Raw genomic sequence first — 13,567 nt, 5'->3', positions numbered from 1 at the left:
TCTCTTCAAGGAGCTGAAAAGTTCTAATGTATTCTTAAAAGTTTTAGAAACCCATTAGATTCAGTGAAAAGAATTTCTTCCAAATATATTGCCTGTCTTGCTGCCTGGGTGTTTACATCTTGTGTAAGATCGCAAGAAATGCGATCACAACTGTCTAAACGACTTCCTTGGCTGGTAGGGACCTGCATTTTCTGCCAACCAGGGCACTGGATCTAATCTTTTGACCCTATTTTGGGTTTGATCTCAGAATCTCTCCCTTCCCCTCAAGCTGTCCCTGGACCTGAACTGTCCCACATTTCTTCCTGGGAAGCTCTAGCCCAGCCCTTGGTTCACTGGGACTCAGATGGCACACAGACAGGAAGTAGCCAAGTCTAGGGGCTGGAGGTGAGTTCAGTTACCCTGGCTCCAGGCCTGGCACATGGTTAGAGTTGGTTAGAGTTTCTAAGACCTTCTCAGCTTGGTAGAATGAAACTTAGAAGCCCAATGACGAGTCATGAAGTCTCCCTCTGACCTCAGCCTGATGTCCTCAGGGAGCCCTGCGGTCATTTATCACAAAGATACTTCCCAGGACATTGGGCTGTGCAGGAGCTGAAGGAGGTCAGCGTAGGAGCCCAGAGGAGAACCCAGAGCCATCAGACAAATTGAGCAAGAGATCAGGACAATGCCTGGAATATGGTAGGTGCTATAAGGAGGGTTTGTTAAGAGGCAAAATCTTTAGGAAGACATAACTGGGTTTCATTTTCTACTGGACTTGATAAGTTGCTTTACCTTTCTGCACCTCAAATTTGCTATCTACCCAATGAGACTAATAGTTTACATACAACTTGTTCCCAAACTCAGGGGGTTGATCCCCAAGTCTTACACTAAAGTACCAAGAGGGTGAAAATTTAACCCATTTATGGTGTTTAGAAGCAGGGCCTTTGGCAGGTGATTGGATTGGATTAGGTCATCAGGATGGAGCCTCCATAATTAAACCCTAATAGCTTTATCAGAGACCACATAGGCATGGATTTGCACTTTGCCTGTCTCTTGGCAGGTGGTGCTGTGTAGCGCTCTGGTACTCTGCCAACATGAGCTCTATCCCAAGAGGCTGAATGGGGATACACCTCTTCTCTGCATAAGTTAGTTGCCTCAGGAGTCTTATTATAGTAATGGCAAGCTGAGCGGTGCACTGCCCTAGATGTTGCCTGCAAAGCTCAGTGCAGGTTAAGAAACATTTGTGAGAGTGCTCTGTGGACTCAGAAGTGTTGTGCATAGAAAGTCTCCTCTTGACTACTACTGGTGCCAATACCTAGTTGGCCTGCTGAGCTGTGGGCTTCATTCCTGGATTTTCCTCTCCTCTTTTCATGCCTGACCCTTTTTCTTCTGTATTTCTCCCAACAGCTAAAATTAGTCGTTCACTAATGCTACTCCAGCTCCCTTCCTGGGTGTCACTATCTGGGAGCAACAGGGGGTCAGGCCACATTGCTTTTATCATGGAGCAAAGGCAGGAGGGAGGAGACAGTGGCTGGATTAAATATCGGTGCCTTGGTGGCTGCCGGTGGGCAATGATGCTGGTGTTTTGACACATGTCAGGTGGTTTTGATTCTAACAGTTGCTCTTCAGAGCAGTAGGACATGTTTTGGTAAATCAGAACCAGTCTGAATCTGAACTCTTTCTTCCACCCAACGATGGAACTTGCTTTTTCGTCTTTTCCTAAGTTTTGTGCTTTCCATTCACTGGGGTGCAAGTCGAAGCTCAGGTGAAGGCACCTGCATTCTCTTCTCTCTAAATGATCAGTGCATATACTTGGAGGGTGTGTTGGAGGGGAGTGGACTTTGGATGGTTTGGGGTGGATGCACAGATCCCTCCCATGGCTGCCAAGAACAAGTGCAGGCATTTCCTGAGCTTCAGAGCAGAAGGCATTTGGAATATGATACATTCTGCCTATCTCCTCCCTTCCATTGTGAATAGATCCCACCAGCTAACATTCCCAGAGATTTTCAGGGGGGTCATTTGATATGTCCATGGGCTTAAAACCCAGCAGCAGACGTTCATACCAATGGACCTTGTGGGCTCCACATATCCCAAGCGGTGTAATCATTTGAGTCATACTTGCTGGCTGTGAGACTTGGGAAATGACCCATTCCTGGATTTCTTAAAAATAATTTCTAGAAACCACTCTCTCAGGATATCATGGCCTCTGGGTCACCCAAAGAGTGACCCTTATTAGAGTTGCACAGTCAATGAGCAAACTACTTGGGTCTCTACTCCTGCTCGGCACATAGAGATGAATGGATCTGGATCCCGATAGGCAAGAGTTCATCCTCTCACAGCAGCAATGAGTAAGCACACAGGTCTCTTCTAGATACGGAGACAGCCCCGGGGATGTGGCAGGGCATAAGAGATGCACTTCCCCAGTGCAAGTGGCTTGGAGGGTTCCTGGAGGAGGCAGAGAGAGCTCCTGTGTGGAAGATGAGTTGGCACTAACAGGAAAGAGCATGAGGGGCAGTGGTAGGTAGGGCAGCCAACCATCCAGGTTTGCCTGGGACTGAAACGTTTTCTGGGATGTGAAACTTTGAATTCTAAAAGTGAGACTGCTCTGGGTAAATGGGATGGTTGGTCTCCCTAGCTAGCAGAAGGGCCAGGATATTTAGATTAGAAAAACCTACTTAAAAGCTGTGTGACCCTAGGTGAGTTGCTTAATTATTATGAATCCTGTTTTATCCTAAAATATGAGGCTATACAAGCATATGCACCTTCAGAGGACTCTGTAAGCTCTGTGTTATCAGTTTAGAGGAAGTTGTTATTATTGATGGAAAAAGCAGAATTTTCAACTGCTAGGCAGATCATGGCTATAGCAGAAAGGGCATAGAACGGGGCTGGTTACACATAGAAGCAAGGGTCAGATTACAAGGAATTTAGAAGCCCTGCCCCCTTAGGCCAATGGTTAATCATTGAATTAATGCTATAAGCTGTATAAGGTAGTCAGGTTCTTGCCTTAGCTGATTAGTCTGGAAATCAAGGGGAGAGTAGATTTGAATCCGGAAGGAACAAGGAGGCTAAGGATGCCCCAGTGAAGTGACCAAAGGCAGGGAGTTGGTTCCAAGAGGAAAGAGGAAAGCTCAATGGGGAATTCGGCAGGAAGCTGCCTGCCAGTATGGGGTCAGGCCCAGGACCCCAAGGCAGAAAGGGGTGAGAACATGGGCATGGCATCAGCTGCTCAGTGGGCCGCAGCCGATACCAGTTGGGCTGCAGAACCGCGTGCTTCCCGGACAGCCCCGACACCTGGGGAAGCCGTATGCACCAGGACAGCCTCGTGAGCTCCATGTGTACCAGGACGGCCTCGTGAGCTCTGTGGGATACACTTTGGGTGCCCTGGCTATGGCCGCCGGCTTTCTCCCTCCCCTCCATCTTCTCCCTTGGCTTCACCCTGCATGGAAGGCCTCTGGCTTGGGCTTTGACGTCACATCATCTCCATGGCAATGGAACAATGGTGTCCTAAACACATGACCTCAGCGTGTAATTATGCAAAAGAGTGAGTTGGAAGGGGAGCTTTGGGGGTTGGATGAGCCCGGTGGGGGTGGGAAATCCTCTGCATCAGATGCCTGTGTGGCAGGCCCCGGCTCCAGGAGAGGATGGACCAGCCTTACAGTTGAAGTCATTTGGATCAGACCAGAGAGGGTGATGACAGCCGCCTAAGCTCTTGGGAACTGGGAAGGACTTTCTGTAGATAATAAATATTCGGAAAAAGTTATAAAAGAGAATTGGCTGACTAGTAAGTTTTTTTAATATGTAAATAATTCAAATAAATAAAAAGGCAAAAGTTAAACTTGAGAAATTATTTGAAATCAGTGTTATGTACAGAGAATTAGTGTCCTTAATAAGTGAGGAGATTTTAAAAAAACAAATTGTAGTAACTAAAGAAAAAAAATCCCTGTGGAAAATGTGACAAAGGACATAATTGGAAAATGTGTAATGGAAAAAAGATTCTTATTCATAATTTCAATAAATTTATTGAGCACTTACATGTAGCAGGTACTATTCTAGATACGAATGATACAGTGGTAAACAAAATAGACAAAAATCCCCATGCTCATGGAATTTCGATGCTTTCTGTCATTCCTCTACATTTTCTAGCAATTAGCATTGTTTTTTTTTAAAGATTATCTATTTGAAAGGCAGAGAGGCAGAGGCAGAGGCAGAGGAGAGAGGAAGAGGGAGCTCTTCTATCCACTGGTTCACTCCACAAATGGGTGCAATGGCTGGAATTGGGCCAATCAGAAGCCAGGAGCCAGGGGCTTCTTCCAGGTCTCCCATGTGAGTGAAAGGGTCCAAGCACTTTGGCCATCTTCTAGTGCCTTCCCAGGCCACAGCAGAGAGTTGGATCAGAAGTGGAGCAGCCAGGGCTCGAACTGGCGCCCATATGGGATGCCAGCACTGCAGGTGGCGGCTTTACCCCCTACCCCACGGCACCAGACCCTCTAATCAGCATTTTTAATATTAATTTAATTCCAGATACATTCTTTATGCATCTAGAATTGTTTTCACATGAGAATTTATTCCCTGCCTACAAAGTAAGCAGTTTGCTTTAGCCATTCATTCATTAATCCTGTCTCTCCTCCCTGATGTGTGATGCAACTTTTGTCAGATCATCGATTTGTGTATTCTCATGTTTGTGGCTACATATTCTGCCTGATTGATCTAACGACTCTTTTTTTTTGTGTCTGTGTTCCAGTATATTTGATTTTTTTAAGGAAAGGATGACTCCTATTTTTTTTTTTTAAAGCAGATTGCTCTTTTATAGCAACTGCTTTATCCCTTCACTAGCAGTTCATTTCTGCTTGAAAACAAGTTTCTTCTTCTGGCATCTCCTTTCCACACAAAGACATTACAATCTCTCCTTTCTTAATTTCCTTTTTCCCATTTTTCACTTTGAGTGTTTGAGTATGAGAGCAGGTATGAGTTCTATAGCTGGGCTCACAGAGTCTGCTTTTTTTTTTTTTTAAAGAGGATAATCTTCATGACACAAGATTTTCAGTCAATGAATTTATTATATTTTGAGGAAGTTATAATCTGTAAAACAAATGGATTCCTTATTTGATTTTGGAATTTTCAACTTGAATTTACTTTGAGACACCGATGACTCTCCAATTAGATCCTCATGCTCCAAGAAACCACTTTCTCTAACTGCCTGCTGACTAAATTCACTTCCATATTCCTTGTGCAACTTAAAAAGAATATGTTTCCATACAAACTTATTGCATTCCCTCAAAATATTTTGTTCTTCTGTATCCCTTTGTTTAATTAGTGGCACTTTAGACCTACTGAGTATGGGACCCAAGTACCTAACTCAACAGCACAAGTGAGTTTTAAGCACAAGGTGAGATTTTGAGAACCACAGACCTACACTCTTGTCCTAGCTTCCTAGCTGCTACTCTGACTTCCAGTTCTTTACCTCTCCAGTTTAACCTTCACAAAGTAAATTTGCCAGCCTAAAAATCAGAGAATAATAAACCTTACCTCAAATCATTGCAGTGGTTCCCTACTTTCTCCATGCATATATTTTTTTTAACTTTTATTTAATGAATATAAATTTCCAAAGTACAGCTTATGGATTACAATGCCCCCCCCCCATAACTTCCCTCCCACCCACAACCCTCCCCTTTCCCGCTCCCTCTCCCCTTCCATTCACATCAAGATTCATGTAGGATCTCTGTCATTAATGTGCTATAACTAGTACTCCAACAGTATTTTTCACTTTGTGTTGCTATGTGAGGGCAACCTGTTGAAATCTTTACTTTATATATACTAAACTGATTTTCTGTATATAAAGAGAATTGAAAATGAATCTTGATGTGAATGGAAGGGGAGAGCAAGTGGGAAAGGGGAAGGTTGCGGGTGGGAGGAAAGTTATGGGGGGGGGGGAAGCCATTGTAATCCATAAGCTGTACTTTGGAAATTTATATTCATTAAATAAAAGATAAAAAACCAAAAAACCAAACCAAAACAAAAAGATTCATTTTCAATTCTCTTTATATAAAGAAAATCAGTTTAGTATATATTAAGTAAAGATTTCAACAGTTTGCACCCATACAGAAACACAAAGTGAAACATACTGTTTGAGTACTAGTTATAGCATTAATTCACAATGTATAGCACATTAAGGACAGAGATCCCACATGAGGAGCAAGTGCACAGTGACACCTATTGTTGACCCAACAAATTGACACTCTAGTTTATGGCGTCAATAACCACCCTAGGCTCCCGTCATGAGTTGCCACGCCTATGGAAGCCTCATGAGTTCGCCGACTCTGATCATATTTAGACAAGGTCATAGTCAAAGTGGAAGTTCTCTCCTCCCTTCAGAGAAAAGCACCTCCCTCTTTTTTTTTTTTTTTTAAGGGAAAGGGTTTATTGGGGAACACCCAACAGACCAGAAAGCTAATTCCAGCCAAGACTGGGAGAAAAGTCACTCATCTTTTGTAGGTAGAGGGGTTTGTCTGTAGAGAAATTTTGAACAATTATATAGCATTAAGTGGGGAAGAGGACCATCAGTACACATAGGTTGGGAGTAGAGCCATTGGTGGTAGAGTAGAGGTTATGATTACAAAGAAATGAGGCCCAAGTGCGCTAGACAGGGACTAGAACAAAGGACAGAGTCATTATTAGAGGAGCTAAGAAAGGTGCTGTCTAAGCTACAATTAAGTTTTCTGATTGAGAGGCAAATACAGAAGGGGCTTGATAATAATCTGTTGGGCTTTAGGCCTTGTAAGTTAAGAGGCCCAGACCTATCTGTCTCTTCACATGGGGTACAACCTAAGGGAGGTGTGAACCTCCTGGGGGAAGGCACTCTGTTGACTTTCATTACTTAGCTGGCTGGTTGCTGTCTCTGTGGCTTTATTCCATCCCAGATGCTGTAGGCATTACACGATTGGGAAGGATTGTCATGAAGATAACACCACCGGTTGCTGTCCCTGTGGGACGGTACTCACAATCTTACTTGTTTAATGTCTTACCCTGATGAGTAGCTAGCGATTTTGAACAGTCCCAGGACAGAGAGAACTAAGGATTCACCATTCCCATAGCTGATGTCCAGGGCTCCCATGGTGAAGACTCCATCTCTAAGGTGTGTATCTGTCTATCGTGTGGACATGGCTAGCTTACAACTGAACTCCCTGTGCTCTCAATGCCTCTGCCGCGAGGAGGTGGGGGTGGGCTGGAATGTGTCCTATGAGCTTGGCTCTCCTCCTCCCACCACACACCATAACTCTTCTTTAAAACACATATTTGGGAAAGAACTTGAAACTATTTCACTTTTTCCACATAGCATTTCCTCATGTCTTCTTTTATGCCCCCAGTAAAGTGTTTAAGAATGTTCTAAATAGACTTGCATGATTTTTCATTATTTGCAGGTTTGTTATTTCTCTGCTAGCTTAAATATGATCTTATTTTTCATTGTAATTTCTGATCATTTTAAGTATATTTGTATAGATAAGTATAAATTGGGGTATTTTTAAAAAAGATTATTAAAGTCAGAGTTACAGAGAGAGAGGGAGACACACAGAGAAAGATCTTCCATCTGCTGGTTCATTCCACAACAGCCAGGGGTGGGCCAGGCTGAACCCAGGAGCCAGGAGCTCCACTGAGGTCTCCCACATGGGTGCAGGGGCCATCTGCTGCTTTTCCCAGGCCACTAGCAGGGAGCTGGATTGGAAGAGGAGTGACCTGGACATGAACCGGCGCCCATAGGGCATGCTGGAGTCTTTTTTTTTTTTTTAATTTTTATTTAATGAATGCATTTTTACATAGATGCAATTTTAGGTATATAGTGGGTCTTTCCCCTATACCCCCCTATCCCGCCTCCCGTTCCTGCTGGAGTCTTAGGCAGCCACTTTACCTGCTATACCACAACTCCAGCCCCTAGTTAGATATTTTTAACTTTTCATTGCTCACTTCACTAAATTCTTACTAGTTCTGGTAGTTTTCCTCTTGGATTTTATTGTCTTCTTCCTCCTCCTCTTCTTCCTCTTCACAGACTACGGTGCCTTCTTCAAATAATGATGTATAATCATTTTGATTTCTTTTTTAAAGATTTACTTATTTATTTGAAAGGCAGAGAGAGAGGTATTCCACTCTGCTGGTTCACTCCCTAATTGATCAATGGCAGGAGTTGGGCCAATCCGAAGCCAGGAGCTTCATCCAGGACTCCCATGTGGGTGCAGGGACCCAACCACTTGGGTCATCATCCACTGCTTTCCCAGGCCATCAGCAGGGATCTGGATAAGAAGTGGAGCAGCCGGGACCCGAACTGGTGTCCATACGGAATGCTGGCACAACAGGTAGAGGCTTAACTTAATATGCCACAGCACCAGATTAATCATTTTGCTTTTAAAAAAATACTGCATTTCTGTTTCATGCTTTTATGTTTCAATGGGGATGAATCTATTTTTTCGCCATGTGCAGGATGTTGATTATGGATGTAAAATCTTGTCTTTTAGTTGGATAAATTTATTTTTTTTTATTTCACAAAAATTAGAACTATGAAGATGTTCTTATGGCTTTTTCCTATGATATTTCAATGTGGATTGTTGCATAATTCCATATATTAAGTCATCATTGCATCCCAGAGACTAGGCAACATTTCCTGGATTTGATTTATTGTTTTTTACTTGGGAGTTTTACATGTACTCATAATTGACATCTGTATGTATATACATGTGTGTTCATGTATGCATTATGTACATATTATATGTGTGTTTGTTTTTATAATACACACTAATTTGTGCTTCGTCTTTGCCAGATTTCTTTACAGAGTTGTGTTAGGCTTCTAAAAGGAATTGGGCTGAATTCTAAAAGGATTTTTGTCTTTTTCTGTGTTCTAGAAGCATCTGAAGGAACTCATCCAGAGTTCATCTCAGAGCCTTTGGTAGAGATAATTTTTCCACAATTTTCCTCAATTGATTTCATAGTCAATGGGCTGTCCAGATAATAGTTGTCTGAGCCCCTCTTTACTCTTATCTTCCTAGAAAACTGTCTACTTCAGAAGATGCTCACGGCAATAAACACTGCTGTTTCTTCTGAGCTCTCTGGCCACAGAATGGACCTTAGCTGAGTTTGTCCTGATTTTCCTTGGGGCAGCTGAGACAAATGAGACCTTTCAAAAGTTAGCAAGGGATCATTAAAGGAGAATAACAAGGAAAAACAGCACAGGGCATTCCAGGAGCCCTGGGTCCCACAGCGCATTGTGCAATTTTGTAGCTCTGATCTTAACATCTGCCTTCCGGTCCTAAAGGCTAGTAGTCCTTCAGAATTCTTGCCTGAGGATTTTACTTTCCAGTTCTAGGCAGACTCCAGCCAGAGGTTCTGTTTTGATGCTGGAATTCCTTCGTTCATGAATGACATTCCTGCGGCCAAGGCCTCGGGTACCAGAAGCACCCTGAGTCCTGCCTCGTCTCTCCTTCTTTCCTTTCTGATGTTCCATGGCAGCCAGCACAGCTCCTCATGGCCAAGGGTTGCTTTGACCTGCTGTAGACTGAACCCTGTTAATGGTCATTCAGCCACATGATAAACACAGAAGCAGAAAGATTGTTTCTTTCACAACAATGATAAGACATTGAAATAGGACCAGTGCTGTTAAAGCCACAGCCTGCAGTGCTGGCATCCCATATAGGCACCAGTTCAAGTCCTGGATGCTCCACTTCTGATCCAGCTGTCTGCTAATGAGCATGGGAAAGCAACAGAGGATGGCCCAAGTGGTTGGGACCCTACACCCACATGGGAGACCCAAATGAAGCTCCTGGCTTTGACCTGGCCCATTCCTGGCTGTTCTGGCAATTTAAGGAGTGAAACAGTGGACTGAAGATCTCTGTCTGTCTGTCTGTCTGTCTTGCCTCCTCTCTCTGTAACTCTGGCTTTCAAATAAATAAATAAATCTTAAAAAATACATTGAATAAGCCTAATTGTGATATGTCCCTAAGAAAACAAATCTTGATATTAAGGTTTAAAAGTATTCAATCCGTTATAAAAATTCATGTACAAAGGAAGCAAGTGTTTCAGATTATTAGGGAAAAGTAGTAGAGATTTAGAAGACAATTCTAGTTTATGGTTAATCCCCACCTCTTTATGTTCATCATTCAGATATCAGTTCATACCCCTTCAACCTGGAGAGATGGGCAAAGATGTCTGGAGACAGACAGGCTGCAAAACACTTGCTGAAGTGGGAGCTTTGTTCAGTAACTGGTAGAGGGCATGATGAGCTATGGCTTCAACAATCTCACCTCACCTGGGCAGCTCTGGTTTCTGAGAACCCCAAGAAAACACAATCAAGGAGGCCAAGTTTGTGTAGTTGACGTGTTTTACTTCAGTGCTATGGATATCTCGTGAGGCAGAGTCTCCTCTTGGTGCCTGGTCTTTACCCAGATGGTGAACCTCAAGGTGCCTCTCCACTTATTCATCCATAAATCTGTCCCTAAATATTCAGGGGTGCTGGGAGATAGTAAAGACCTTCAAACAGTCCAATAATATGTTCAGATGCCCAAGTCACTCCTGAGAAGAGTAAGCCATGGCCAGCTGGCTTGACGGTAATAAAGCAGCTTGACCTTCTTCAGATATAAACTCTTTGTAGCAAGAAGGGCTGTGTCTTCTCTTTATACCTCCTTTCCCGAAGACTGGCATTTGTCAATCTTCAGTACCGTGTACAAAATTCCAAACCAGCCCAGACCTAAAGAACAAATTTGGTGACACAGTGGGAACGTGAACTGAACTCTTTGAGACTGCTGAGTCTCTGGCAAGACTGTTTTCTTCATCCCATACCTGTCCTTCACTGGCTATTTCAGGATTTACCTCTTCAGAAAGCTTCCTGGGATTATCTGTCCTAAAGGGGTAAGTTCTTTCCTTAACCTCTGGATTATTGATTTTATGTAGGATGAAAAATTTATTTATTTATTACCATTTCTTTTATTTATTTGAAAGAGCTACAGAGAGAGGTAGAGACAGAGAGAGGTAGAGACACAGAGAGAGGTCTTTCATCTGCTGGTTCACTCCCCAGTGGCCACAATGGCTGGAGCTGTGCCAATCCGAAGTCAGGAGCCAGGAGCTGCTTCTGGGTCTCCCATGTGGGTTCAGGGACCCAAGGACTCGGGCCATCTTCTACTGCTTTCCCAGGCCATAACAGAGAGCTGGATTGGAAGAGGAGCAGCTGGAACTAGAACTGGTGCCCATATGGGATACCGGTGCTTCAGGCCAGGGCTTTAGCCCCCTATGACACAGTGCTGGACCCAGGATGAAAAATTTAATCAAGATTCGCTACTGATGAAGATGGCCTGGCTCTCAACAAGAACTTTTGGGTCCAAGAGCAGACCTGAACCACAGTAACTCTCCTTCCCTCTTCATCTTGTTTTTATAGCCCTCAAATGGTTCTAGATTATATTCAGTTGGTTTCTGGTGCCAGCTAAGGAAGACTTATTCTGCACTCTCAGTGGTTCCTGTGGGTGTATCCAGGGTTTGCTGAGACAGCCAGGCAGAGCCAGGCAGCCAGGGCGTTCATCTGCCACTATATGACCTCAGCATGTTCAGGGCAGGGTCCCATGAGGGAATGGTCTTTGCATTTGTACAACTCAGGCAGCTCAGAGTGGCCAAACCCATTTTCTTAGGACTCAATGTTTTATGATCAAAACAGCCTAGGTGAAGGCTCAGCCACTACCTCCCATATAATTTTGATCAGTTGTCTTCTTTCACTGGGGCTCAGTGTGACCATCCCCCCAAAAAACTGAGAAGTCAGGGTATTGAATTCAACCATCTGAAGCTCTTTCTACTCTAATGTTCTGAGACTCACCTATGGACTGGTTGGGTGGGACAAGACACTAGGTATATTGGTTTGCTAAGGATTGCCTCATCAAGTGCTGTAGACTGATGGCTTAAAGAATAGAAATTCATCTTCTCAGGGTGCTGAAGGCTACAAGTCCACGATCAAGGAGTTGGTCGGTTTGGTTTCATTCTGAGGCCTCTACCCTGGGCTTGCTGTTGACTCTTCTCTCTCCATTTTTCCTCTATTTGTGTGCATGTCTGTGTCCAAATTTCCTCTTGTAAGAATACCTGTCATACTGGATTAGCATCTTCCCTAAAGGCTTCATTTTAACTTGCTTCTTTAAGACTTCATCTCCTAACTACTCTCACATTTGGCCCAACCCACCACACCACAGCACCTGCCCCAGACTTTGTGTTTTATGTCACCCCATATCAGGTATTCTGTTGTAGCAGCACAAAACATGGTCAAACTTACAGATACATAAAATCAGGCTTTTCACCATTTTCATCCAAAGTTGGTCCCTTTCTCTGTCTCCCTATTTCGGCCAGCAGAGATGCTGGAGGTGGGGACAGGCATCTCGCTCCTCCAGCTGCTCTCCCGTCAACACTCCTCTACTTGCAGCGATGGCTCCAATCTGTCCCCAGTACTGGCAGCTGCCCTCGTGATGCCTCTACCTTCTACATCTCCCACTCTGCTGAGCTGACCCCATGAATTGGGCAGCAGAGCTGCAGGCAGGAGCACTGATGACTTCTTGTTCTCTGTCTCGCTGCCTATTTCGTGGCCCTGCCAGCCCACGGCACTGGAGACACCTGCGTGCGAGCCGGGGAGGAAGCAGCAATGCTGAGAGAAGGCAGCAAGTTCTGTGCCTGTAGGCTTGAGCACGGCTACCTGTCATTGCTGGCTTAGGTCGGCTGCTTTGGGCCCTGCTGGGCAGGAAACTTGGATGGCTATAAATAGAGCCATTAGCTCTAACCCAGGGAGCCCATGGAGAGGGTGAGACATGGGAGGGAGAGTAAGGGGTTCTTGGTTCTCCTGGGGGCTGGGTCACATGCACTCTGCTCTCTGCAGAGGCCTGGTTTGGTCACATCTGAGCAGCTGGGGAGCTTTGCCTCAGATCCCTCCTGCGGCCCCATGCCCTGGCTGTATCTGTCGGCTGCGTGCTGTCTGATTGGCCATGGAAGCCATGCCAGATGGCCGCGGGGCCCTGCTGTGTGGGAGGTGAGAACTCCATGTCCTGGGCCTGGCTTGTGCCTGGCTTGTGGGCGCCAGCTTTTGATTGGGAGATCCCAGGAGCTTGGAGCTCTAATCTGTGGTTTCTGGGCCTGGGCTGCAGGGAAGGAGGGACCCCTGATCCCGGTGAGGCTTGTCAATCAGAGCTTCACGGCTGTCACCCTCCTGCCTGTGGGGCACAGGCAGGTGCAGGAGTGAGGCAGAGCGGCTTCCATAGGGGGTCACAGGCATCTGTGTGGCTTCTGGGTGCTGCCCTTCTGGGCGGTGGCCAGGTCCAAGGCTGCTGGCCTGGTACAGGGAACTGAAGGCAGGAGGAGGACTATTGGGAACAGAGGGTCTGTCTGCCTTGATTCTGCAGGGGGCTTCATGGTGAGGGGCCCGCATTCAGCCTGGCTCACGGGGCATGGGCAGTCCTCCCCCGAGCCTTCCGTGGCTATCTTCCCCTATGATAGGAGCAGATCGCTTCTCTCCAGCCTCCCGTCCACCTCTGTCCACCTCCAGCCTCCCGGTGCCGCCTCTGTCCCTGCCATAGTGGATTCTTGCTGTTCC

This window comes from Lepus europaeus, chromosome 13 (genome assembly GCF_033115175.1).
Source record: "Lepus europaeus isolate LE1 chromosome 13, mLepTim1.pri, whole genome shotgun sequence".
NCBI lineage: Eukaryota > Metazoa > Chordata > Mammalia > Lagomorpha > Leporidae > Lepus > Lepus europaeus.
This window is presented reverse-complemented; position numbering follows the sequence as displayed.